Source organism: Halichoeres trimaculatus, unplaced genomic scaffold (genome assembly GCF_033239565.1).
Source record: "Halichoeres trimaculatus isolate MK-OKI-2021-1 unplaced genomic scaffold, fHalTri1.1 fHalTri1_scaffold_7, whole genome shotgun sequence".
In the NCBI taxonomy this organism is placed as follows: domain Eukaryota; kingdom Metazoa; phylum Chordata; class Actinopteri; order Labriformes; family Labridae; genus Halichoeres; species Halichoeres trimaculatus.
Window position 1 is genome coordinate 38,511,193 of NW_027437185.1, and position 24,287 is coordinate 38,535,479.

Consider the following 24,287-nt stretch of genomic DNA (forward strand, 5'->3'; position numbering starts at 1 on the left):
AAATGACAAAGTTAGCTTGTTGATACATTAGGCTATGCATATGTCATAGCACTGGCTTGTGGAGCTACCTATAGCCAGCTACTAATCTAAACTACAGTACAAACTCACAAAGTTAGCAAGTTGATACGTTAGCCTATGGATATGTCATAGCACTGGGTAGTAGAGCTAAATATAGCCAGCTACTAAACTATGGTACAAACTGATAACATTAGCTTGTTGATAAGTTAGCCTATGGATACGCCATAGCACTGGCTAGTAGAGCCAAATATAGCCTGCTGCTAAACTACGGTACAAACTGTCAAAGTTAGGTTGTTAATACATAAGCCTTTGAATGTTGTAGCTCTGGCTTGTAGAGCTACACATAGCTGGCTGCTAAACAACGCTACAAACTGACAAAGTTACCTTGTTGATAAGTTAGCCTATAGATGTGGCTAGTAGAGCTACATATAGCTAGCTGCTAAACTACACTGCAAACTGACAAAGTTTGCTTGTTGTCATGTTAGCCTGTGGATACATCATAGCACTGGCTAGTAGAGCCAAATATAGCCTGCTGCTAAACTATTGTACAAACTGACAAAGTTAGCTTGTTGATACATTAGCCTTTGGATGTTGTAGCACTGGCTTGTAGAGCTACACATAGCTGGCTGCTAAACTACGGTACAAACTGACAAAGTTATCTTGTTGATAAGTTAGCCTATAGATGTGGCTAGTAGAGCTACATATAGCCAGCTACTAAACTACGTTACAAACTCACAACATTAGCTTGTTGATATGTAGCCTATGGATATGTCAAAGCATGGGCTAGCAGAGCCTCATATAGCCAGTGACTAAACTACGGTACAAACTGACAAAGTTAGCTTGTTGATACATTAGCCCATGTATATGTCATAGCACTGGCTAGTAGAGCTAAGTATAGCCAGCTACTAAACTACTGTACAAACTGACACAGTTAGCTTGTTGATAAATTAGCCTATAGATGTGGCTAAATATAGCCAGCTAAAACTATGGTAAAAACTTACAAAGTTAGCTTGTTAATTCATTAGCCTTTTAATATGTTGTAGCACTGGCTTGTAGAGCTACACATAGCTGGCTGCTAAACTACGGTACAAACTGACAAAGTTAGCTTGTTGATGAGTTAGCCTATAGATGTGGCTAGTATAGCTACATATAGCTAGCTGCTAAACTACACTGCAAACTGACTAAGTTTGCTTGTTGTCATGTTAGCCTGTGGATATATCATAGCACTGGCTAGTAGAGCCAAATATAGCCTGCTGCTAAACTATTGTACAAACTGACAAAGTTAGCTTGTTGATACATTAGCCTTTGGATGTTGTAGCACTGGCTTGTAGAGCTACACATAGCTGGCTGCTAAACTACGGTACAAACTGACAAAGTTATCTTGTTGATACATTAGCCCATGTATATGTCATAGCACTGGCTAGTAGAGCTAAGTATAGCCAGCTACTAAACTACTGTACAAACTGACAAAGTTAGCTTGTTGATAAGTTAGCCTATAGATGTGGCTTAATATAGCCAGCTAAAACTATGGTAAAAACTTACAAAGTTAGCTTGTTAATTCATTAGCCTTTTAATATGTTGTAGCACTGGCTTGTAGAGCTACACATAGCTGGCTGCTAAACTACGGTACAAACTGACAAAGTTAGCTTGTTGATACCTTAGCCTATGGATATTTCATAGCACTAGCTAGCAGAGCTAAATATATCCTGCTACTAAACCATGGTACAAACTCACAACGTTAGCTTGTTGTCACGTTTCAAACAACAGCGCTACGTCACTGTTCTGTTTAACACCTTACCTCCTGGCGTTGTATCTGGTAAAAAGTTGACATGAACAAAGAAAATTTGTTCCAAACACACCCCTGGTTCAAAGTCACAGCTGAGAGGATCTTGTTGTTATTCTCTCATCTCTTTTTAAGGCTAACACTGGTTTTTACATTCTGTTGAATGAAGTATTCAGTCTAACGTCAGTATGACCTCCAAACAGAAACGGCTTCCAACCATCGCACTGAGGACGGGTTTACCAGAAATCCATGAAGACGCAGCTTTGGCGTGAATAAACGACGAGCATCGTGGTCATGAATACAGAGCTGTGTCCTTTCAGTGAGGAACAGCTCCTCAAGTGTTTTCATCTGCTGGAAGAGGACACCGATCACCAAGCATCTGCATGTTGACGTGTTAAAAAGCATCTGTATTCATTTCCAACCACTCACCCTCCTCAGAGTAACCAGCACATTCATCAGCACCGCCTCTGATTGCTCCTCTCCCTCTGAAGAAAGTGAACAAGTCTCATCATCACTTCTGTGGCTGGCTTCATTTGTGTGAGAGATCAGCCCTCCCCTCCTCCTCTGAAGCAAAAGAGAAAATAAGTGGAGGCTGTTTGGCAAGAGCTGCCATGTTCGCTCGCTTTGCATAATGAGATCTGATCACAATATGGACAGGATGCAGGCGTGCATAGAAATCCTGGATGTAAGCGTAGAGGCGTGATCGGATTGCTCATTAGCCACATCGTAAACACAGAAACTCTGCACAGAAACAGATCTTCAGGTCGCTGGAAGAATTTCACATCAATTATGAAAATCTACTCTAAATAACGGACAGAGATCAAACTTTCCTGGAGAGTCTATTGGCTTCAGATGTGACTTAAAAAGAAGTGGTTTCAGCTGAGGATAAATGAGCTTCTGCCCTGATGAACAGAAACATTTTATCTTTTAGAAGCAGGTCAATCTTCCTAACTCCCATAATTTCATTTTTATATTCTTCATGTCTTGTATGTGCTGTTTCCCTCCTGTCTTGTGCAGAGTGGGTGTGAATTCATCTGCAGTTTAACGTGAGTGCAGCTGAATCAAAGTTGTTGCTCTCACATTTTCACGTCTGTCTGTGTGATTTCTGTCCCTCTCCTCTGCGCTCTCTTTGTGCAGCGTTTGTGACAGGCGTGTAGCGAATGAGAGCCGACTCCTCCATCTGGAGGAAGATGTTTCATCCTTTCCCTTCCTGTCAGAGCTTGGTTCTGATCCAAATCTGCTGCTTCACTTCTTCAAACCTCCATTTATCTCCGTCTCAGGCTCCTGCTGCTCTGATTCACAGTTTACGCGTCTCTTCTGCGTGGATTCAGTATCTGGCTCACATCTGTCAGGGGTCAGAAATAGCTACGTTCACTGAAGAGCTGCTGAGGTAAAGTCTGAGGTACAGATTCTCCTCAAACCTGTCTGGTTGCTTTATTTCCTGCTGACAAATGTTTCCTCTTTTAGTCATTTCAGAGTCCATCGATCATTTTTTTCCACGCCTGAAGTTTTAACTTCTTTTTACCTGGACTGAGCCTGAGCCTGAAATTTTAACTATAGGAGCAATCACTAAACCCCGGGTGGTTGGTAAAATTGTCTCTGCAGCAGAGATAAATGTTAAGTTGCTGTGAGGGTTTTTAATGAAGCCTTTTCAAAGTGTTAAAAACTGCAGTTCATGCAGCGTCCACTAGAGGCTCGCTGCAGAAACGCCATAAACCACAAACATGACAGCTGTCTCTGTGGTCAGCAATAAAAAATAATGAATCCTTTTTTTAAGAGTTTTTTTTAAACTTTCACTGAGTCAAATCTTTTCAGAAACTTTAGAGCTATTCATAGATATAATTTTTTAAACCAATTTATTCATCTTTTATGGTTTTTTTTTTTGTTTTTCCTTTTTGCCTTTTTGTAAGCAGAAACCAGCTTTTTTTTTTTTTGTCAAAAAATAAGATGCAAAGTGGATTTTTTTTTAAATATAAAACACCCTTGACCATGTAAATAATTGATTAAATTATCAGCTTTAATGCATTTTGCACAAAGGGGATTTAAAAAAAAAAAAAAAGTAAATAAAAAATAAAAATACACAATGGCCGCCCATATTATAAAGCTATAAAATGAATAAATCCCAATTTTTTTAATTTACTTTCGCTGCATCAGATCTTTCTGATATTTCAGATCTTTCTCAAAACTACCCAAAAATATAAAAATTTAAATAATTTTTATTTATTTATTTTTTTGCATTTTTTTTTGTATTTTTTTGCTGCTTTGTAAGCAGAAACCAGCTTTTTTAAACAGGAAAAACAGGAAAAGTTTATTTTTTCCAAAAATAACGTGCAAAGTGGATTTTATATATAACAGTATATTAACTTAATAATATATAACAACCTTGACCATACCAAAAATTGATTAAAATATCAGTTTTAATGCATTCTTTGTTTGCACAAGGAGGGCTTTAAAAAAAAAAAAAAAAAAAAAAACTTACACTTTTACTGTAAATAGCCACAAATGGCCCATATTATAAAGCTCTAAAAAAAGTTATAAATCCATATTTTTTAAGCTTTCACTTCAAAAGATCTTTTCAGCAGCTTCAGAGCTATTTAAAAATGTAAAAATCTAATATATATATATTTATATATATATATAAATGATAATCTTTTTATGTTATTTTTTTTGCCTTTTTTGCAAAGGGAAACCAAAAAGGGATGTTTTGGCTGCTAACAGTGAGGGTTTGAGTAAATGTCGTATCTTCTATTGTGGACGATTCTGATGGACAAGATTTTGAATCAAGAAAAACCATGAAAACATAATTATTGCCAATTTTCATGCAGTTAGCTCTTAAAATACTTATTTATTGAGAAGCAGAAAAAAGGACACTTTTGTCTCTATCGGCGCATAGGGATCAAGCAGGCTTTTGGCCTTCTCCCTGTACAAATTAATGTTTGATTATTCAAGTGTTTGTTTCTGTTATTGTTTGACAACATTTTAATGTTTTTCTACTTTTCTCATGCTGTTAGGATCCTATTTTTGTATTTTTCCCATGAAGAACCTTGTGATTCTGTCCTAAGACAAAATAATATTTTTTTTCTTTCGAGAGTCTAATCACTTTCTGAATCTACCTCCCGACATATTTTACAATCCCGGAAAAATACACAAGAAAGTCATCTGTCAATCATTGATAAACGTGACGTTAAACCTTGTTTTTAACCTCGTATAACTAATGAAAACAAAACTTTTCAGAAAAAAGAGGACTTGGATACAAGACAGCCAAATGATATCTTCAAATCACCACAACAATCAGACGTGAGAAACATTTCTACCAGGTGGATTAATTTTTAAAGATTGACCACAGCCCATCTGGAATGACTGGGGAGATGGATTTTTTAACCTATACTGCAGCCAGCCACCAGGGGGAGCAGTTTTTGTGGCAACTTCACTTTGAGCTGAGCAAAATGGCCTCAAAGGACAGAAAAGCCTTCACATGTCAGCGTAAAGCTCCAACAGGAAACAAACATTAAGCTAATCCTGCTTCAGATTTTGAACTTTAAACCTCTTCTTTTTCCAGTCTGTGGCTCTTTCTCAGAAGTTGTTTTTTCAACAATGAAATCCCCACCTCGCTGCTCAAAGTGTCTTCAGCGCTTCTGTCATTAAACGCAGCAGCTTTGCTTTGCTCTCCTCCACCTTTCTGTCTGCTCCTTTCAGCCAGCTACCAAACAACCTTGGCAGCCTCTTTCCTGCTCCTTTTGCATCGTTTCAGATGCTTTTTTTATCAAGACATCTTCCTTTTTTTGAGTGGATTTTAGAGACTTTTTTCTGCCTCCAAAGTGTGTCGTTGGAGCAGCCTAAAAACGTTTAAAGCAGAGCCTTTCTCTGAGGTTGTTTGGGAGACATCTCGTCTGCATTTACTTTAAGATTTAATGAGTTTTTTCACTCTCAAACAGTGACTTATGGGTGTGCAAGATGTTTAGGGGATGTATGAGGCTGAGATGTAGCCACTTGCATTGAAATATTTTATCATATTTCCTCAGGTTTATGCAAATTTCTCTGCATTTGAAGCAGGTCACACCACACGTGGAGTTAGTCTGATGTGAAACCAGGAGCGTGGAGGTTTACAGTCAGAAACTCTGGATTCAAAATGGACTTTAGCTCCGTTTTCAGCCAACTGTAGGTCTGTGCTGACTTTTAATGTCAGCAAAGAGTAGCTCGTTCCTGTTTTTCAGATTTTATTTCACATCCTCTGGGAAAACAAAGCAAAGCCCGACATCATTTTGCTGCAACATCTCCACAAGTTCTGATCTGCGCTGATCCACTTTTTTAATCGTCCTCCTCCGGGACATTGTTTGGCTGCAGTAAAAGGCTGTGAGACGAACAGGAACCAATTTCTGCAAACATGAAGGCGTCCAAAAATATTAAAATGGGCCAAAATAATCATGTGAGTGACTGAAGAGCGGGCACACGCTCCGCTTCAGTCCTTCTGTAGAGCGAGTTTCTTAATTAAAAGGAAATTTCAATTATTCATCTTAATTATTCCATAAAGTCTGGACGGACGCCACGGGCTGCGCGCTGTAATCTGAGTGAAACAAACAGAAAAAGCGAGGAGGCCTGAACGCAGCGTGGCGCCGTGTCGTGCTTTAGTTTTTAGAGTCTGATATCAGAGCGAGGCTTCAGCTCTGACCTCCACAGCCACACTCAAAGCTTTCAGTCAGAGTGCTGTAGCTGCTGCATTATGAATGTAGGAGCACAGTTTTCCATCAGGACTGAGTCAGCAAAGTATTCCTCTCATTTCCAGAGCATCACTTAAACACACAGAGGGCGGCGGCGGTGGCGGTGGGAGAGGAGCGCTGAAAGCGTTCAGGGGCACAGAAACTCAGCAGCTGCCAGAAACAGCACAGAGCGAAGTGTTGGTGACTCTTTACAACAAGAGCTCTTAATTATGACGACACCTCTTCATTATTTCATTACCTGCAGGGGTCAGGTCACATGTGACGCTCTACAAACAGAGAATGAAACACTGAAAATACATCGAAGGACGTACAATCAGAGTTCAGTAAACATGACTGCACATTTAAAATGATTGATATTTATTTTGGCGTTTCGATTTTGCCTCTAGCTCTGAGAAACTCTAAGTTTAAGGGGTTTTTATTTGATTGCAGAGTAATTGTCAGTTTATATCAAGAGCTGTTGTACAAAGAATGTTTCCTTTGTTTTTTTATAAAACACACAAATGATCCATTCAGTCTGAGTTTTTGTTGTGTCTGTTTCTTTATTCTGTTGCCTCTGTGGAGTCTGCCAATAAGACTAGTAGATTTAAGTGTGTACGGGAAGAACTTGCTCAGTCGAGGCGCGCTCTCGTCTAACAATAAAAACCACGATGGGTGGGAACAAAAAAACGTTATATGGTATATCAGGATTTTTGTTTGGAAATATAGAATTCAGGATTCTTTGTCAAAAAATATCACGAAAATATTTTTTATTTTATTTTAATTTTCAATTATTGGTATTTTATTCATTTTTTTAATTTTAAAAATTATTGTATTATATCTATATATATATATATATATATATATATATATATATATATATTTCAGGGCTGGGCAACGATTAAAACTTTTAATTGTAATTAATCACATGTTTTCCTGATTAATCATAATTAATCGCATTGTGAAAGTGCCATAACATCTGTCATGCAAACACTAAATCAGTACTTGTTAAACAGAATTAGTTAAATCACATATTTAGTGCAAATCAAATTTACAAAATGTAAATACAAAATAAAAAAATAATAATTATATATATATATATATATATATATATATATATATATATATATATATATATATATATATATATATATATATATATATATATATATATATATTTTATTTTTAAATTCAAGTTTTTTAATTTCAGTCATTTTTTTTAAGGATGGATTGAAAAAAAGTTCCCCCCTTTCTCCAGCAGGGGGTAAAAAGTTTCTCTCTGACTCACTCACATGATGTGCATTTTATGGGGAAATATGGCTCCTAATACAGTCTGTAGGCATCATCATCATTTAATTTTCTACACATGGTGTGGTGTTTTAAATCAAACTGTAAATCACAAAATTGTAAATATCAAAGAATCACAATCTAAATCAAATCTGCATCCCCAAAATCGTATCAGAATCCAATAACATATCGTCCAAACCCCAGAAACCACAGTTCAGTAATGTCGCTTTGAGTCCTGTGACCTCTTTGTTTCTGTTCTCACTCGAGATAGGCCAGCGTGAATTTTTCTGGGTCAATACCAACACTGACTATTGGTAGTCAAGGAGGCGGATAACCACTATTTGAAGGTGATATTAATTTACAGTCAAAATGCAAATACTGGTGTCAAACTGTTGAACAATTCAAACTCCAACACTTAACTTCATTCAAATCCCTCTAAGCATGAGTTTATTAAACGGCTCCCAGGCTCAGCAGCACGTTTTATAAAGTTAGATTAAAAATTAAAAAGATTAATAGCTAAAGTTTTCTGCAGTAAGGTTTTCCAAAATTTCAGTGTAACTGCACTAGCTGTAATAACTGCACTGCTGATTGGCTCTTTCCTGAAGCCATGGCTCTGCTTGTAACCAATCAGATGGTGCTGTGGGTGGGACAATGCAGACAGGGGAGCAGCTGCATCAGAGCTGCAACAACACAGTTTTAAATTTGTTTCTCATCGGCCATCAAATTGAGAAAAAAAAGCTGATGCCGATATGCCACAAAATGCCAAATATTGGCCCTGATAATCGGTCTATCCCTAGTTCTCACAGCTCTCTTAGACCGGTGTTCACACACACACACACACACACTCACACACACACCTACAGACAATTTAAATCTCATTTACAACTGCTTCTGTAACTCATGCATTACAGATGACAAGTTCAGATCTCAATTATACTTAACAAATGCTTGATCAATGGTAAATATGACGTCGTTAATAAAAGTGTAACCAGCATGAGTGTTACACTTTATGATCAGAGTCCAAAAAGCATACAGTAATGGTTAACTATGGTTAAGTAATGCTTATGAGGCACTCCAATAATACATAATATAACTTTTAATAATGATTAATAATACATTAACTAACGTTAGGTAAGGGATAAAGTGTTACCAATGTTAACTCTGAGCCTTTCCTTACTGTTGCCATGGAAACCGACTCATTAAGCCAGACATGGGGATTCATCATGTAACTTCTCAGGAACTGTGAGGAGTTTTCCAGAACACATGATTGGCTGTTTGCCTTCCAAGGGGCGGGGCTTGTGTTGTAAAAGCTTCTTTTTCATCCAAAAGATTTTGATTTTTAACTGACTCTACAAAAAGCTGAAGTTCTTTCATTTCAGACGCCAAAACTATCAAAGTTTGATATTTTCTCTTGATTCATCACAAATCAGTCACCATCAGCCTGAATGATCCTCGTCTCTGTGGGCAGATCAGATAACTTATCATCTCAGCTCTAATTTAATCAGCACTGGCCTTCAGCTTCCTCTCACACTGACAGATCTGCATACAGCAAGTCCAAAGAATCCACCCTCCATTACTTTTTATAATTAGTTTGTCATGAAGCCTGCTCCTTCCTCAGACTCAGCTCTCTGAGTTTGTCTCCTCAGGTCTCAGAGGAAGCAGCGCAGCGTTTATCCACAGGGGTCGGACTGAGAGCCTCAGCTCCTCAGCTCCTCAGCCCCTCCGCTCAGGGCAGGGGTCTGCAGCCTTTACTTTGATAGGAGCCATTTTCCCTCGGCTCACCTGGATTAAAGTCATTCAGGAGACACAAAAGCTACTTTATCTTCACAATAAAGACAAAGTGTATGAATTCTATGCATAGTAAAAAACCAAGTCGATAGTAATCTAAACCAAAAGTTTTTTGTGTTTGTGAAATTATACTTGTGACGTCTTAGTTTTTTATTCTCGATACATTTGCATTAAAAAAAACAATTTTCAATGTTCTAAATTGAATTTATAAAAAAAAAAAAAATTCCCCCAATTTCTAAATGTCAAGCATTTGCTACAATTTTATAAATTTGCAACAAAAATGTAAATATGACAATTTGATAAATTTTCCAAAAGTTAACATTTCTGAATTTGCTGTTTTTTTAAAAAAGGAATTTAAATGATTTGCTTTTTTTTTTTTTTTTTTTGGAAAAAAGGGAAATAAATTTGCTAATTTTTCAAATAGGAAATTAAATAATTTGCAAATTTTTCAAGTAAGAAATTAAATAATTTGCAATTTTTTTTAAAAAAAGGAAATAAATATTCTGCTAATTTTTCAAATAAGAAATTAAATACTTTGCTAATTTTTCAAAAAGGGAAAGCAATATTTTGCAAAATTTTCAAAGAAATTAAATAATTACCTTTTTTTTAAAAAAAAGGAAATTAATCATTTGCAAATTTTTCAAATAGGAAATAATTTGCATTTTTTTAAGAATATACTAAACAATTTGCAAATTTTTCAAATAGGAAATTAAATAATTTACAATATTTTTCAAAAACAGGAAATAAATTTTTAAAATTTCAAAGAAACTAAATCAAAAACCGTTTTTTTTTCTTTTTTAAAAAGGAAATAAATAATTTGCAAATTTTTCAAATAAGAAATAAATAATTTGCAAACTTTTCAAATAGAAAGTTTAATAATTTCCATTTTTTTCAAAAAGGGAAATAATTATTTGTAAATTTTTAAATAGGAAATTAAATAATTTGCAAACTTTTCAAGAAAAGAAATTAAGAATTTGCAGATTATGCAAACATTCTAAATATTTGCAAAAATTTGCAAAATCTTCCAAATATTTAGAATTCTTCTCTAAATGAAAAAAATGTAAAAAATTTGAAATTAAAAAATTTGCAAAAGTCTCACAAAAATTGAAAGCTTTTTAGAAAGATGCATATTTAGTTCAACAATATGTTAATGCATGATTTTATTTTTTGTCATTGACGTTAACAATGCATAGCAATACCCTCTGAATGAAATAGAAAAAAAACTCTTTGTTTCCAAATATTTTTTAAAGCTACAAGGAGCCGCTACAAAGGAATCAAAGAGCCGCATGAGGCTCCAGAGCCACAGGTTGAAGATCCTTTGCTCAGGGAGACAGATCCAGTCAGTCTGTTTGAGCACGCACACACACACACACACACACACACACACACACACACACACACACACACAGACACACACACACACACACACACACACACACACACACACACACTCTGAGCTGACACCACAATCTGGAGCCAAGTGCGACGTCTCAAAATCCAGCTGATAATGGGATGAGAAACTGGTCACATGTCACATCTGTGTGAGCGGCGCCGCTGCTGGTTACTGATGTACGGTGTGTGTCACAGTCTATTACGGTCTGCAGCGCGCACACACACACACACACACACACACACACACACACACACACACACACACACACACACACACACACACACACACACACACACACACACACACACACATCTATTATTCCCTCTGTCTCTCTGTTGTGTTAAAGCACACACACAAACTGCTCAGGCAAATAACTGACTTCACACACAGGAGTCTGCAGATTAACCGTGTTTCCTCTGTGTTCACCTTTAACATGGAGGAAACAACCGTGGAGGGCGAGTGAGGAACCATCTGTGGTAACGGATGAGATAATGTTTGTTTCAAGCTATGCTAACATGACTTTTCATGGCAATAAGGAAGAATTTCAATGTTTTTTTTTTTTCTATTATTCCTTCCTGTTTTTCCTTTTGTTGTTTTCTCTAAAACCATGAGTGATGCTGGTTATCAATATGGGATTGAACTATTTCCATGTTGTTTTAATGAAATGTCTGTATTCTTATTCTAATGATGAAAAACACTATGGTAATTAAAAATCATCCCTTCCTTTTTAAATCATATGCTGTTATTTCGTTGAACCTATTTTAACGTCTCGTATTGATTCAAAATGGTACGCGAGTATTGATACCAAGATGAGTATTGGTATCAGATCAATACTAGCCTGATGAGATCGATACTGCAGTTTCTCTTTTGTTGTTCATCAATTTACTTTACTTTCCTCCCTCTGCCGCTTCTCTGTGCAAATTGGAGGGAACTTTTTGTTATTTTGCACTCCTGATTTTTTTTCCTGAACAATTGTGGTGGTAGAATAATTATCTTATTACTTTTATACAGTTAAAATGTTCTATTGTTGGAGTTAGTTAAAAAAAAAAAAAAATTATTGCCTAAAATCTTTGTTCCGTGTTTTACCATAATCATAATCAACCAACTCAAGGCAAAATCACAAAATTATTCAATGATCATCACATTTCATGTAAAAATTATCGGTATCAGCGATACTAGCCCTGAATTTACTTGGTATCAGATTTATACCTTTTCGTTTACGCCTCACTGTCCGCCCTCGCCCTGACGGCAAAAAGACGTGCTGTGAACTTAATGTCAGTGATAATGAACGACTCTTTTCCTCTAATCCCCTGCAGTAAACTGTCATCTTTATTTGTCAGTCATGTTGTATGGCGGGGTGTACCTCAGGGCGAGACCATGCTAATGTAACCTTTAACTGTGCGCTAACAGAAGTGGAAAGAAGGATTGACAGCAGTAGCACTAGCTGCTATGCTAACCAGTTCCTGTAATCCAGCTGTTCATGTGTTTACACTGTGAGCAGAGAGTCACTGATGGAAAAAGTTCAGTTGAAACGCTATTGGGATTTTTTGTTTGGAAATATCAAAATCAAGATTTTTTGTAATTTTTTTTTTTTTTTTATTGGAATTCTTCATGAGTCTTTGTTTTTACACTGGATTGGAAAAAAGTTCCCTCTTTTCTCCAGCAGAGGGCAAAATGTTTCTCTCTGAATCACTTGAGGTGCATTTTTATGGAGAAATATGGCTCCTGATGAAGTCTGTTGACATTATCATCATCATTTAATTTCCGCCTGGTCACGTGTTAAAAAGCAAACTAAAAATCACAAAAATTGTAAACATTAAAGAATCGCAATCTAAATCAGATCAGCACCCCAAAAATCTGAATAGAATCTAATAGCATAGCGTCCTAACCCTGAAAACCACAGTTCAGTAATGTCTCTTTGAGTCCTGTGACCTCTTTATTTCTGTTCAAATCCAAAATCAAATGCTTTGATTTAACACAAAGAAAACTGAACTCACGCTGCCACACACACTGATACAGAAAAAAAAAAAATACCGTTTTTTTTTTGCCTACCTCTACACATACCTGGCTCATTACCTGAGCTTATTTAAATGAATAGAATATACACCAAACACTTTTCCTTAAAGATGCTTTGAGGGGGATCTGTTTTGATTGCACTCCTTTGCCACCTTGTGGCCCGGAGTCTCCACACACTGTCATAAATTACTTTTAGTGAGGTGTGTGTTTGTTTTGGAATCAAACAGAGACCGGATTAAACAAGTTTTCTTTGTTCAAGTCGACTTTTTACTGGATACAGCGGTTAATTAGCATTTAGCTTGTGCTCTATCTGTCTCCCGTTTCTCTTTCTTCTGCTTTTGTCTTTTTTCTGTCTGACAGTTAGGCTCCAGTTTCCACCATCACTACAAAATTAATCACAGAAATCGTTTTCTGCAGAGAAAAACACAGATCTCTCTTCTCTCTGATAAACTTCATCAGCCGGCGTGGCGTTGTTGTAGAGACTAATGCTGCGTTGAGGCAACCCGTAACTCGTATGTTTCCCAGTTGAAATCTCTGAGTTCCGACCTGAAAGCGTTCCAGGTAATTTACGACTTCGGTTTGAGCGCAAGGAATTCTGGGATGTAAACAAACCAGCATGGTGGAAATTCTAAGATTTGTGCCTGGTCATTTCGATCACCAAAGGAGCCTGAAACTTCTTTATTTAAGCGAAACGGAGGAGGGGAAACCGCCGCATCCATAGAGGCTGCCATGTTGTTTTGGCACAGATGTGACGTCACAAGTCGTAACTTTGAGTACATCGATCTGGTACGAGTTCACGAGTGTTTCAGGGCATTTCCACGAGTTACAGGTGGCTTCGAACGCACCATTAGATACGCTGTAAATCAATCGACCCGATCTGGAAGCTAAGACGTAGCAATTCAAAACTGAACACCCAACCAGTGTGAGGTGGCAAATGCAGTCAACAAATATCTGGTGTATTCAAGGCAATTAACAAAAAGAGCTTTCCCAGTAGGTTGATAAAATAAAATATCTGTTACAGCGACCATAGCTAAAAGGGATCAATGAATTTATCTCACAAATTTGATCTTATGGAGGTCTTGACAAGAGGGGAACTCAAACAGCAAAAAAAGAGAACAAACAAAAAAATAAGGAATAAAACACTCAAACAAAAAAAGTACAGGAACCCAAACAAAACTGGAACCTGAAGACAACGATAACCCAAACACAAACAAACCACAGACACTAAACCCAACCATCAGATGAAGAAAAAACACATCTGAATATTGGAGGAACCCTAACAAAACAGACAACTACACAAGCAATCAACAATGTGACCAAGTCATCCAAAGATCCCAAAGATTAGCCAAACAACAGCGGTGAAACCTGACAAAAACCAAACCACAGAAAACAACCCAAACAGTCAGGAAACTAAAGCCTGAGCAGCTCAGGAACACAGCAACTCGACTGTAAGTACATGAACTCTCTCCCGTTCAGGAGGTGACTCTCTGCCACTCAGCCCTGAACTGCTTCCTGTCAAACAAAAGCTCGATCTGTTGTTTTCTCCAACTCAACATCCTGTAACACAGACTGAACCCTCAGCTACAGCGAGGAGGGAACAACAGCATGTTCAGGTGTGATCTGCCTTTCTGTGTGCATCTCATTTAACATTCAGGGCCGTCAACAACACACACACACACCCCTCAGTTATTTATATGCACAGATGTGGTGCTATAATTTCTGGATCTGCGTGGTGCATGTCAAGGAAAAGCTCCCGCCTCTTTGCCCTGATGAATCATGCTGTAACTTCATTTCAACAACACGCTTCGAACATGTGCTGGGTGAGAGTGAGAACACACATCACGATTGATTATGCTAATGTGGGGCTGTGAGTGTGTTTACATGTGTGGAGGTGTTTGTGGCTTGTTTTGTGGTTCAGATTAAAGTGTGTATGACGTGGACAGTGGTCTTTAATTTACAAAGCAGTTTCCAGTGTCTGTTTTTGTTTTGGTCAAACCGTTATCTGTACAGTCTTTGACCAACTGTTCGAATTAATAAATGCTTCTGCCTGAGAGCAGGACATCCTGGTATCTACAGTCGCAGAGTATGTTCAGGTTAAAGTAGATAACATACAACTGATGGGGACAGAGCTTGTACATGAAATTATGAAGAGATCATTTAAAGTGCAGATATTGTATATGGCATCATGTTTAATGTAAATTTCATGGTAGATAATGCACACTGCACAGCAGATTATTGATTTGCATGGGGAAACATTTTTTTTTACTGCTCTGTAAAAATAAAGATAACACCTGGACCAGGGGTGTTCAACCTGTGGCTCATGGGCCTCATGCGGCCCTTTGGCTCCTTTGCAGTGCTCCTTCAAAATATATATATATTATTTTTTTGAGAGCTAATTATTGTACTTATTTTTTTCTTGTGTAAATAGTTATATTTTTCTTTATTTCTTTAAATTTCTAGTTTTTTATTCTTATTATTATTTTTCTATTTTTATTGTCATTATTGCATTTTGCACTTTGTAAGCTGCTGTGACAAAAAAAAAATCCCCATGCGGGATCAATAGAATCTTCAAAGGATTATTCTATTCTATTCTATTATATTTTATTCTATATGTGGCAAAGAAATTAGCGAAATACAAAAAAATATTGAGTTCAGTGACATTATACTTACTCATGATCAAATTCATCTATTCTTTTGTAGTTTCATAATTTGATAAATTAAAAAAAATGTTTGGATAATTATTCAGTATATTTCTACTATGAACAGAATTTATACTCTATGTTGTCTGTATTGTGAAGGTAAAGCGGATTTTATGGCTTTTATGGCAGAACTATTTAAATCCAGGTGAGAGGAGGCAAATTGGCTCCTTTGTAGAGATTTCCCAATTAGGATTTTTTGCCCCTGATCCTGATTATTAAGTGTTAAGAATTAGCCAATGGGTTTGCTGAAGAAGTAAAAATAATAATAATAATAATAATAATAATAATAATAATAATAATAATAATAATAATAATACATTTTATTTAAAAGCGCCTTTCAAAACACCCAAGGACACTGTACAGGATAAGGAAAGCAAAGCTGCACACTTTGTTTTGTGTAACAACACTAAAAAGTAAGAAAAAAAATATATTCTTGAGACTTTTGAGTCTAATTACCAAGTCCAGTTAGTTTTGATGTTAAAACCCTCTGGATCTCAAACAGGATCAAAACACCAACTACTTTTCAATAACTGGCATTTACAAACAATCTGTCCAATCCTGAAACTGACAACAGACGTAATCGCCAGATTCTCGAGTTTCCGAGGGTCCCTGAATGCGTCACACTTGAAGCCGCCAACACATCTCAACATATGCTGCAGAAGACGGAAATATTTCACCAACATCGCTTTAAATTAAAGTCTTCTTCGAAAAGTAGCAAAAACAATACGTTAGCTCGCTAAATTCTGTGAAAACCAAATTAATCTTCGCTTCTTTCGGCTTTCAGCAAATCCCGGACAACTTTTGTGCAACACATCGCTAAAATCCGAGGCTGCCCTGAACGCAACTCTCCCGAGACGTTTAAAGACTACCTCATGTTCTCACCGTTTAATGGAAATGTTTGCTTAGCTACAATCAGTATTACAGCTCTAACTGACCTGAACCATCCCAAACTGAGCTGAGAGACTGAGCAGAAACACAGGACAAACTTCTGAGTCCACAGTCAGAGTTACCTCATCCTGTTTCAATCACCGCATGATGACAGACGCTGCACAGCTGGAGTCAGGCAGTTAAATCAACTGTATGAACGGCAGGACTTACCGTGGGTAACTGAGGTGACACAACCTTCTTCTCGGAGCTTTTTGGATGCTGTGGTCCTCTCTCCGTGGATATCAATCCTCCTTCAAAGCGCAGAAACAGCGGAGCAGCCTTTCCTCTGTAAGTGAACTTCGCTGCATGTTGTTGGAGGATGTTTGGTTGAGCTGAGCGCCTCTTTGGAAAGATGTCAGAGTAAAGATATGGCTGTTTGACAGTTTCCAGTTTGATGTATTTCCAAACTGCTGACACTGAAGACACGAAGCTGTTCGTGCTAAGCTAGCGTGTGAGTGTCCGCACAAGGGATCTAACGTATGTTGGGTTTTGCCTTTTGAGCCGTCTGTCCCTGCAGGGCTACCGTAGAAGCTGTCGAGCAGGTGTTATAGCTGTGTCAAGTTGTGCACAGGTGTTCTGTATTAAAGCTAAGTGACGCTGCTGGTCCACATCAGTCTATCAAACCCTATCTTATTATTCTCTCAGCAACTCTATAACTCACTCAGAGCGCTGGTTACTGACGCTGATTGGCGCAAGTCTCACCTAATGACGTCATATGTGACGTCTTACAGATTCTAGGGAACGGGATTAGGACATCCATACTCCTTTGGTAGCAGAGGTTGAAAACCCCTGACTTAGATTATGCTTGTTGCACACAGACATGAGTTAAAGCATGGAGATAAAGCAGATTACAGTGCAGATAATGTATACAGGGTTGTGATAACTGTAAATTTAACGGCAGATAATGTTTTTATTTTTATTTATTTTTATTTTTTTTTAAGAAACACACACAAAAAAGTAAATTATATAGTAGATAATGTTTAGTGATGGTGAGATGAGGCCTCATGAGGTATTGACCCACTTGAGGCACCTGGTTCAGGAAAGGGTTCCTCTCCTGAGCTTCATTTGCTCACGAAACCACCTGCTGGTCAGGTGTACAATCATAATGTGTGATTCATTGAACTTTTGTGTCTGTATTGACACTTCAGAAAGACTGTTAAGTTGTGTGTGTGTGTGTGTGTGTGTGTGTGTGTATATATATATATATATATATATATATATATATATATATATATATATATATACATATAAAATTGTACAACCAAATAATTGCTCTACTTAAATGACCTCATATTTATATAATACATTATTTTTTAATGTAATTTTTGTGTGTAAATTTCCCCCCAAAATGGTTGTATCAATGATGTGGCAAGTTATATATTAATGTTTTTCTGTTGATTTAGGAAAATTGCATTCAACTCTGGAGATTTTACTGTTTCCCAACCACTTCAAACATTTTTCAAACTATAAACCCAATCAAAACTCTAGTATCCAGACTATCAGTGACCGCAACTCTCTATCAAAAGCCTACATTTTGAAATGGAGCCTGAGGGGCTTATGTTGCTGTCAAACCTCGCGGTAAACCCAAGCAGCAACCTCTGGTCTAAGAATATGAGATAATGCTGAAGTGCTAAAATCTGCTGTTTCTCCAGTGCCCTCTTGAGGCTGGCTCCGGAAGTACAGGAAGTCACAAACACACCAAACCAATTTGATTTTTTTTTTCTAACTCGGCCGTTCAGAGGATATTAAGATCCAGAGCTCGCCCAATCAGAGGCACAGCTCAGGGTCACGTGACCAACAGGTGCCCTATGGCTGTAGGCGAAGCCCTTGCCCCTACCAATATGGCCGCTATAGCCAATCTGCTTCATTTTCTGTTTCAGAAATAGACGGTCAACGTCAGGGAGACTATGTCCATGTTTTATACAGTCTATCAGTAAACCCTAAACCACTTACCGAAGCAGTCACATGGTACAGCTGAGCAGTGGATGTCATCACTTTCAGCTCCTCCCACAAATGAAGCAAGCCTGGATACCCGCTTCTTGGAAACGCCCCCTCCATTACTCGGTACATGCTTTGCAACCCTGGCACATCTCATAACATCACTAATAATGTGTATCACTCAGTAAATGTTGTATATTCTATGGTAGATAAAGTATTTTCGCAGTAAATAACTTTAGTATATTATAGATAGAGTACATCATTCAGTAAACGTCGTTCACGGCATCGTGGAGAAAATAATGACTCAACAGATAAACATTGCATGGTTGATAATTCTCAGTAAACACTGTGCAATGAATGGTAAATAATGTAAACAGCACAGTAAACATTGTAAATTGCATTTTGGATAAGGGTTACAACAGAAATTGTAAGTTGGACATAGGCAGCGCTTATTGCAAAATGATCATTTATATCATGTGTATTGAATAACACACCATGCATGTTGCACAGTATAGTTTAAACCGTATTGAACTGCAGATGTTGAAGGTTATTGTATGGTAGAAAATATATCTAAATTATAATATAACATACAAACAAACTGAGTCACCTCCTGGATAGTTAATTAGCCTCAGGTCGGTGTTTATTAGTACTTCATTCCACCTTAAATAATCTCTCTGTGTTTGATTCTTGAAGTGTTTTCCTGCAGAAGGAAATCTGAAAAAAAAAAACTCTTTGGATTATTTTTATTCTGTCACTGCACTTTATAAACAGCTTATGATAATGTTGATTCTCTGACTCCTGTGTGAAGCAGAAAGATGTTAAAGTTCTTTTCAGTTCAAAGCTTTTCTGTGGTGTGCAGGTACGGAGCGGCAGTCAGAAGTTCAGCCTACGTCGGGGGCGGCTGAGGTCGGGGAGAGAGAAAGAGACGCAGTGGGTGAGATTTCTCTGCTGTCAGCTCAGATCAGCTCGTATCAAAGAGGAGAATTGTCCTCTCTGGCACCCTTTGTTTGTTCAAGTGCTTGAAAAGAGCTGTTTACACTTTCCTGACAGGTGACCTCTGGCGGTAAATACTGGCTGTCCTCTCCTTAAAGCGCGACGGGAGGGACGGTGACTTTGAGGTTTAGAAAAAGAAGTCCTGGGCAAACAAAACGGCTGACTCAAATGATCCTGCTGGTTTGCATCCCGAAAGGAGCCATGACGAAGGCCTTTTTATTACCTGACACTATCACTCCTCTTCATCCTCCTGATCCTGATCCAGGTGGGTTCATTTTCTCAGTTTCAGGACTGTTTGCTGCCATTTGGGTGGAAATCAGACAAACGTGCAGGCTCACATTTGAAGCCCATAATTTAAAGTGTGTCTTCTTTAAGTGTCCTTATTTGACCTCCTTGAATTGTTTTCAATATTTTATCTCTTATAACATGTTATCATCATTTTACCAGTGAGTTAAGGTGCTCACTGTGTGTCCTGTGCTGTTAACACTGACTGAAAAGACCTTTTCCTCTAAGTTCCTGCAGATTTTGAGGCAAAAAACTGTTGAGATTACAAATTCAGTTACATCTATGGAAGCCCTTAAAGGTTTTTCGGGGCCTCTGTACTAATTTCGGTTGTTTTGACGTATTATCTCCAGAACTTGTTTATCAAATAATGTGTTAATCTAATTTGAGAAAGAAAAGTTTGTTCACCCAAAATAAAAAGTGGAGCTTTTTTCTGTTTCATTAATTATCAAGCATAAAGCACAAAGAAACAAGAGGTAGGGGGGCTGCTCACTTCCCTCTGGAGGATGACAGCCATCAACCCTCTGCTTCCATTTTTTAGATCCTCAAAAATCTTCAGTTTTGTTAGTTTTGTTTTCTTGAGATGACGAAAAATATAAGTTGAGATCTTGGGAGGACGAATAAAATTAAGGTGTTAAAGAAAATTGATATATTGTACTATCAGGATTCCTTGTTTAGCAGTTTAAATAATGTATTTTATTTTATTTCATTTTATTTTATTTTATTTCATTTTATTTTATTTTATTTTATTTTATTTTGTTTTACTCTATTTTGTTTTGCTTTATTTTATTTTATCTTATCTTTTATTTTATTTTGTTTTGTATTATTTTATTTTATCTTGTTTTATTTTATTTTATCTTATCTTGTTTTATTTTATTTTATTTTTTTTGTTTTGTTTTGTTTTATTTTATTTTATCTTATTTCATTTTATTTTATCTTATCTTTTATTTTATTTTGTTTTGTATTATTTTATTTTATCTTGTTTTATTTTATTTTATCTTATCTTGTTTTATTTTATTTTATTTTTTTTGTTTTGTTTTGTTTTATTTTATTTTATCTTATTTCATTTTATTTTATTTTATTTTTTATTTTTATTTTTATTTTTATTTTTTCAAAAATTAATTCTTTCATTTTAGCCTTTATTTACAAGCTGGGTTGGAAAAAGTTGAGATGTCAGATCCCCTGAATAAATCTTAAAAAGGGACTCACATGTGATGTTTATGTTTCAGGAAAATATGGCTGCTTAAATAGTATGTAGGCATCATCATCATCATCATCATCATCATCATCATCATCATCATCATTACCATCTTTAAACTATTTAACTTGGTCTGGTGTTAAAGAAAAGAAAAAAAATTGTTAGAGAATCAAATATCCTCACAGCCTTATAATATGATAATGATTTTGTGGATCATTTATCATTTATTACGACTTGTGCTGCTGAACTTTTGGCCAGATTACTTTTGTAATGGAAATTTTTATTTTTTCACCATTTCTTTCGTTTTTTTTTAAATCTGGTTTAATCAAATAGAAGGTGAAAGTTTTCCTTTCTGAAGTAAGAAATGTCTAAAAAAGGAATAACATCTCCAGGTGATGAAACAGACAGACCACGCTTGGCTCAGAGGAGAAAAACGCATTAAATGTAATCAGGTAATAAGTTTTGAAGTTGTTTTTATCTGAGCAGACGGCTGTGGCTTTACTGAACAGACAACAGGGTCTGGACAGACCTCATTACACCAACAATAATTGATTTATTATGTCAGTCTGTGCTGTGTTTGGAGTCTGTCTGATTCATTAAAAGTTTTAGCATGAGTCACAAACCTATTGACAAGCCTCAAATAGCATCAATGCATCAGACGTTTCTGCAATCACGCTGGAGTGAAAAAATAAAAAGGAGAAAAACTGCAGGGAGGAGCTGGTGTGTGTTTTCCTGATTGAACGTAGCCGCTAATGCATCAGGGAACACACACGTCAGTCACACACACACGTGTGCAGGAGCTCTGTACAGTCGGCCTGACGTCAGGGAGCGTAAACAGAAAAAGGACAATCGCTGTAAATAGAAACAAAACGAACAAACAGGCGTCAGTGAAATGAATCTGTGAATAAATAAAGACTCTGTGCATAAATATCTGAGCGAACAAAGGATCAGAGTGTTTGATGCAGTGAGGAGATACAGCACACTAACATGGAAATGACCTGAAACTAGTTATACAAAGGAGCAGACGAGTGTGTGTGTGTGTGTGTGTGTTGACGTACAAACAGTTGAGCCCTCAGTGCAGAGACAAAGACTCAGGTTTATTTCTCTCACAAACTCTTTCATTGGTTTAAAGTTGGTCTCTCAGCTGAGCCGAGTTAAAGACAGAAAACACGTTTGTTTCATGTTTTTAAAGAAAGCAGAAAGAAAAGCGACGGACTGAAGGTCGCTGTTGAGATTTACAGATTTGATTCTTTGTTGTGATGTTTTATCTCAGAGCACAGTGAGTTTGGGTTTTCTTAACAAAGCTTAAGTACACTGAGTATCTGAGGGCACTTTCTGAGTATTCAATCCTCTGCTCTTTGTTCTCCAGCTCCACAGCGTCTCTCCATCCTAAAGCCCATTTTACTGCTCTCTGCTTTCTTTTCTGTACTTTACCTGAATCTGCTGAACTTCTTTGACTCTACCAACTCTGGTTTCAAAATTTCACTTTAACTTCATCTGAGCTTTATGTAACTCAGCCTAATTTACCTTAAAAATACTTCACTTTACTTACTGTTCATCAACTCATTAGGGTCCTGGGCCTTAGGAAGAGGGCACCTTCTAGCAGAGCAATAAACCAATATCCTGTAATATGCACTGTAGCGCCACTTAGGCACTCAAAAACACAAGTCTCTCATTGAGACACACAAAAAAGGGTGAGGTGTGTCTCGCCTATCTCTAACAGGAAGCTGGCAATTTGCCTTTCAAAATAAGATCTCGCCACTTTTTTACCCTTTCTTTAAAAATGATCTCCTCCGAAACCACAAGTGGTATCGGCTTGAAATTTGCTCACATGACAGACTAGACCCTGCTCTTCAAAAGTTATTGTGGAAGTTTTTTTTTTTTTTTTTAATTTTTCAAATGGCGACCCTTCAAAGTCGGCGAACCACAAAGAATCCCTCTCAGCTCCAGCCATGTAAACAGATGGGAAAACACTTTTCAGCTCGCGCAGGCTGCCGATTTGGGCCTCTAGACCAAAAAGTAAAAGTTGTACAGCTTTAAAAATAACATGAATGGATTCCTGATAACATTTTCTACAGAAATAACACATTTTCACACAGATTTGGGTCAAATTTGTGGCCTCTGTAAAGAGTTGTTTCCACAGTTTTTGTGGATAAATTTCACCATTCACTCTGCTGCTGCAGTTCCGTGATGATGTCACAGTGATTAGGAGTTCCGTGATGATGTCACAGTGATTAGGAGTTCCGTGCAGCTGGTCATGTGACTCAGCAGAGAAATGATACATGGTATCAACTGTTATAGCACTAAGAGGGACAGAAAGGGATGAAACCCTGACTGTGGAGGGGAAACAGGTTTGACAGACCGGCAGGGGGGACAGGCAGGAGCCCCGAGGACCCGTCCAACGCTGCTGGTAGCTTGAATTCCAGCTCTTTTTTTTTTAGCTTGACACGACCTAACTTTGCTTTCCTTTGACTTTTTGATTTTAACCTTGCTCACCTGTGATTGGCCTAAACAAAGTTAACTTTATGCTAGGGCTGCAGATTGTGGCCTAAAACAAATATCTCAATATTTTTAGGATAAATCACTATACACAAAATACATCTGGATGATCTGATTTCTGCTCTTAACTACTTTATAAATGTTAAATTCATCCCTTTGACGCATAAAATGACACCAGTATAAAGGTTCGAGAAGACCCTTAAGTTGAATTTTTAAAACTTGCAAAAAAGGAGAAAAATCTCAATCAGGTCAAGTTTAACAAAAAAAATATTTATAACAACAAAACAAACAAACATCATGTTGTTACATATTTTCAGCTCCAGTAAAATAATTCAGATTCAGATTTTCACACGGTGCAATACGGTCATTTCATACATCTCATATGGAGAAACAACAATAAATTGAGTATATTGAACAAATAGTGTAACGTACATTGAACGAGGATGATGTGGTTCCATAAGGAAAGGTGTTTCATGTACTCAGCTAGCGCGCTTCACGTTATCGACAGTAGCTAGCATAAGTTAGCTGCCGTGCTACCGGACAAAATCAACAATACTGAAGTGCAAAACATTACTGAACACATAGCGATGAAGCTAATCTTAATGTTTTATCTGCGTGCACTTATTTCTCACCTGCAAACACAACAGACAGACAGTCATGACTTCCTGCAACACAGGGCACAGCCGCAGCTGTTGACCTATCCATGCTAATACTGACACCTACTGGCCAAAATGAGTATCGCCTTGCGGGTACTCAAACCTAAGCATGTGAA

At 37.2% G+C, this 24,287-nt stretch overlaps 1 long non-coding RNA gene across 1 annotated transcript in view; it reads right to left on the reverse strand.

Annotated features, from left to right (window-relative positions):
- The window catches only part of LOC141793804 (uncharacterized), a 78,085-nt gene extending 60,872 nt beyond the window's left edge, over positions 1-17,213 (reverse strand). Inside the window, exon 1 of the long non-coding RNA XR_012598435.1 lies at positions 16,777-17,213. This is a non-coding gene — a long non-coding RNA (uncharacterized LOC141793804). The remainder of the gene's footprint in view (positions 1-16,776) is intronic.
- Between the last annotated feature and the right edge of the window lie 7,074 nt (positions 17,214-24,287).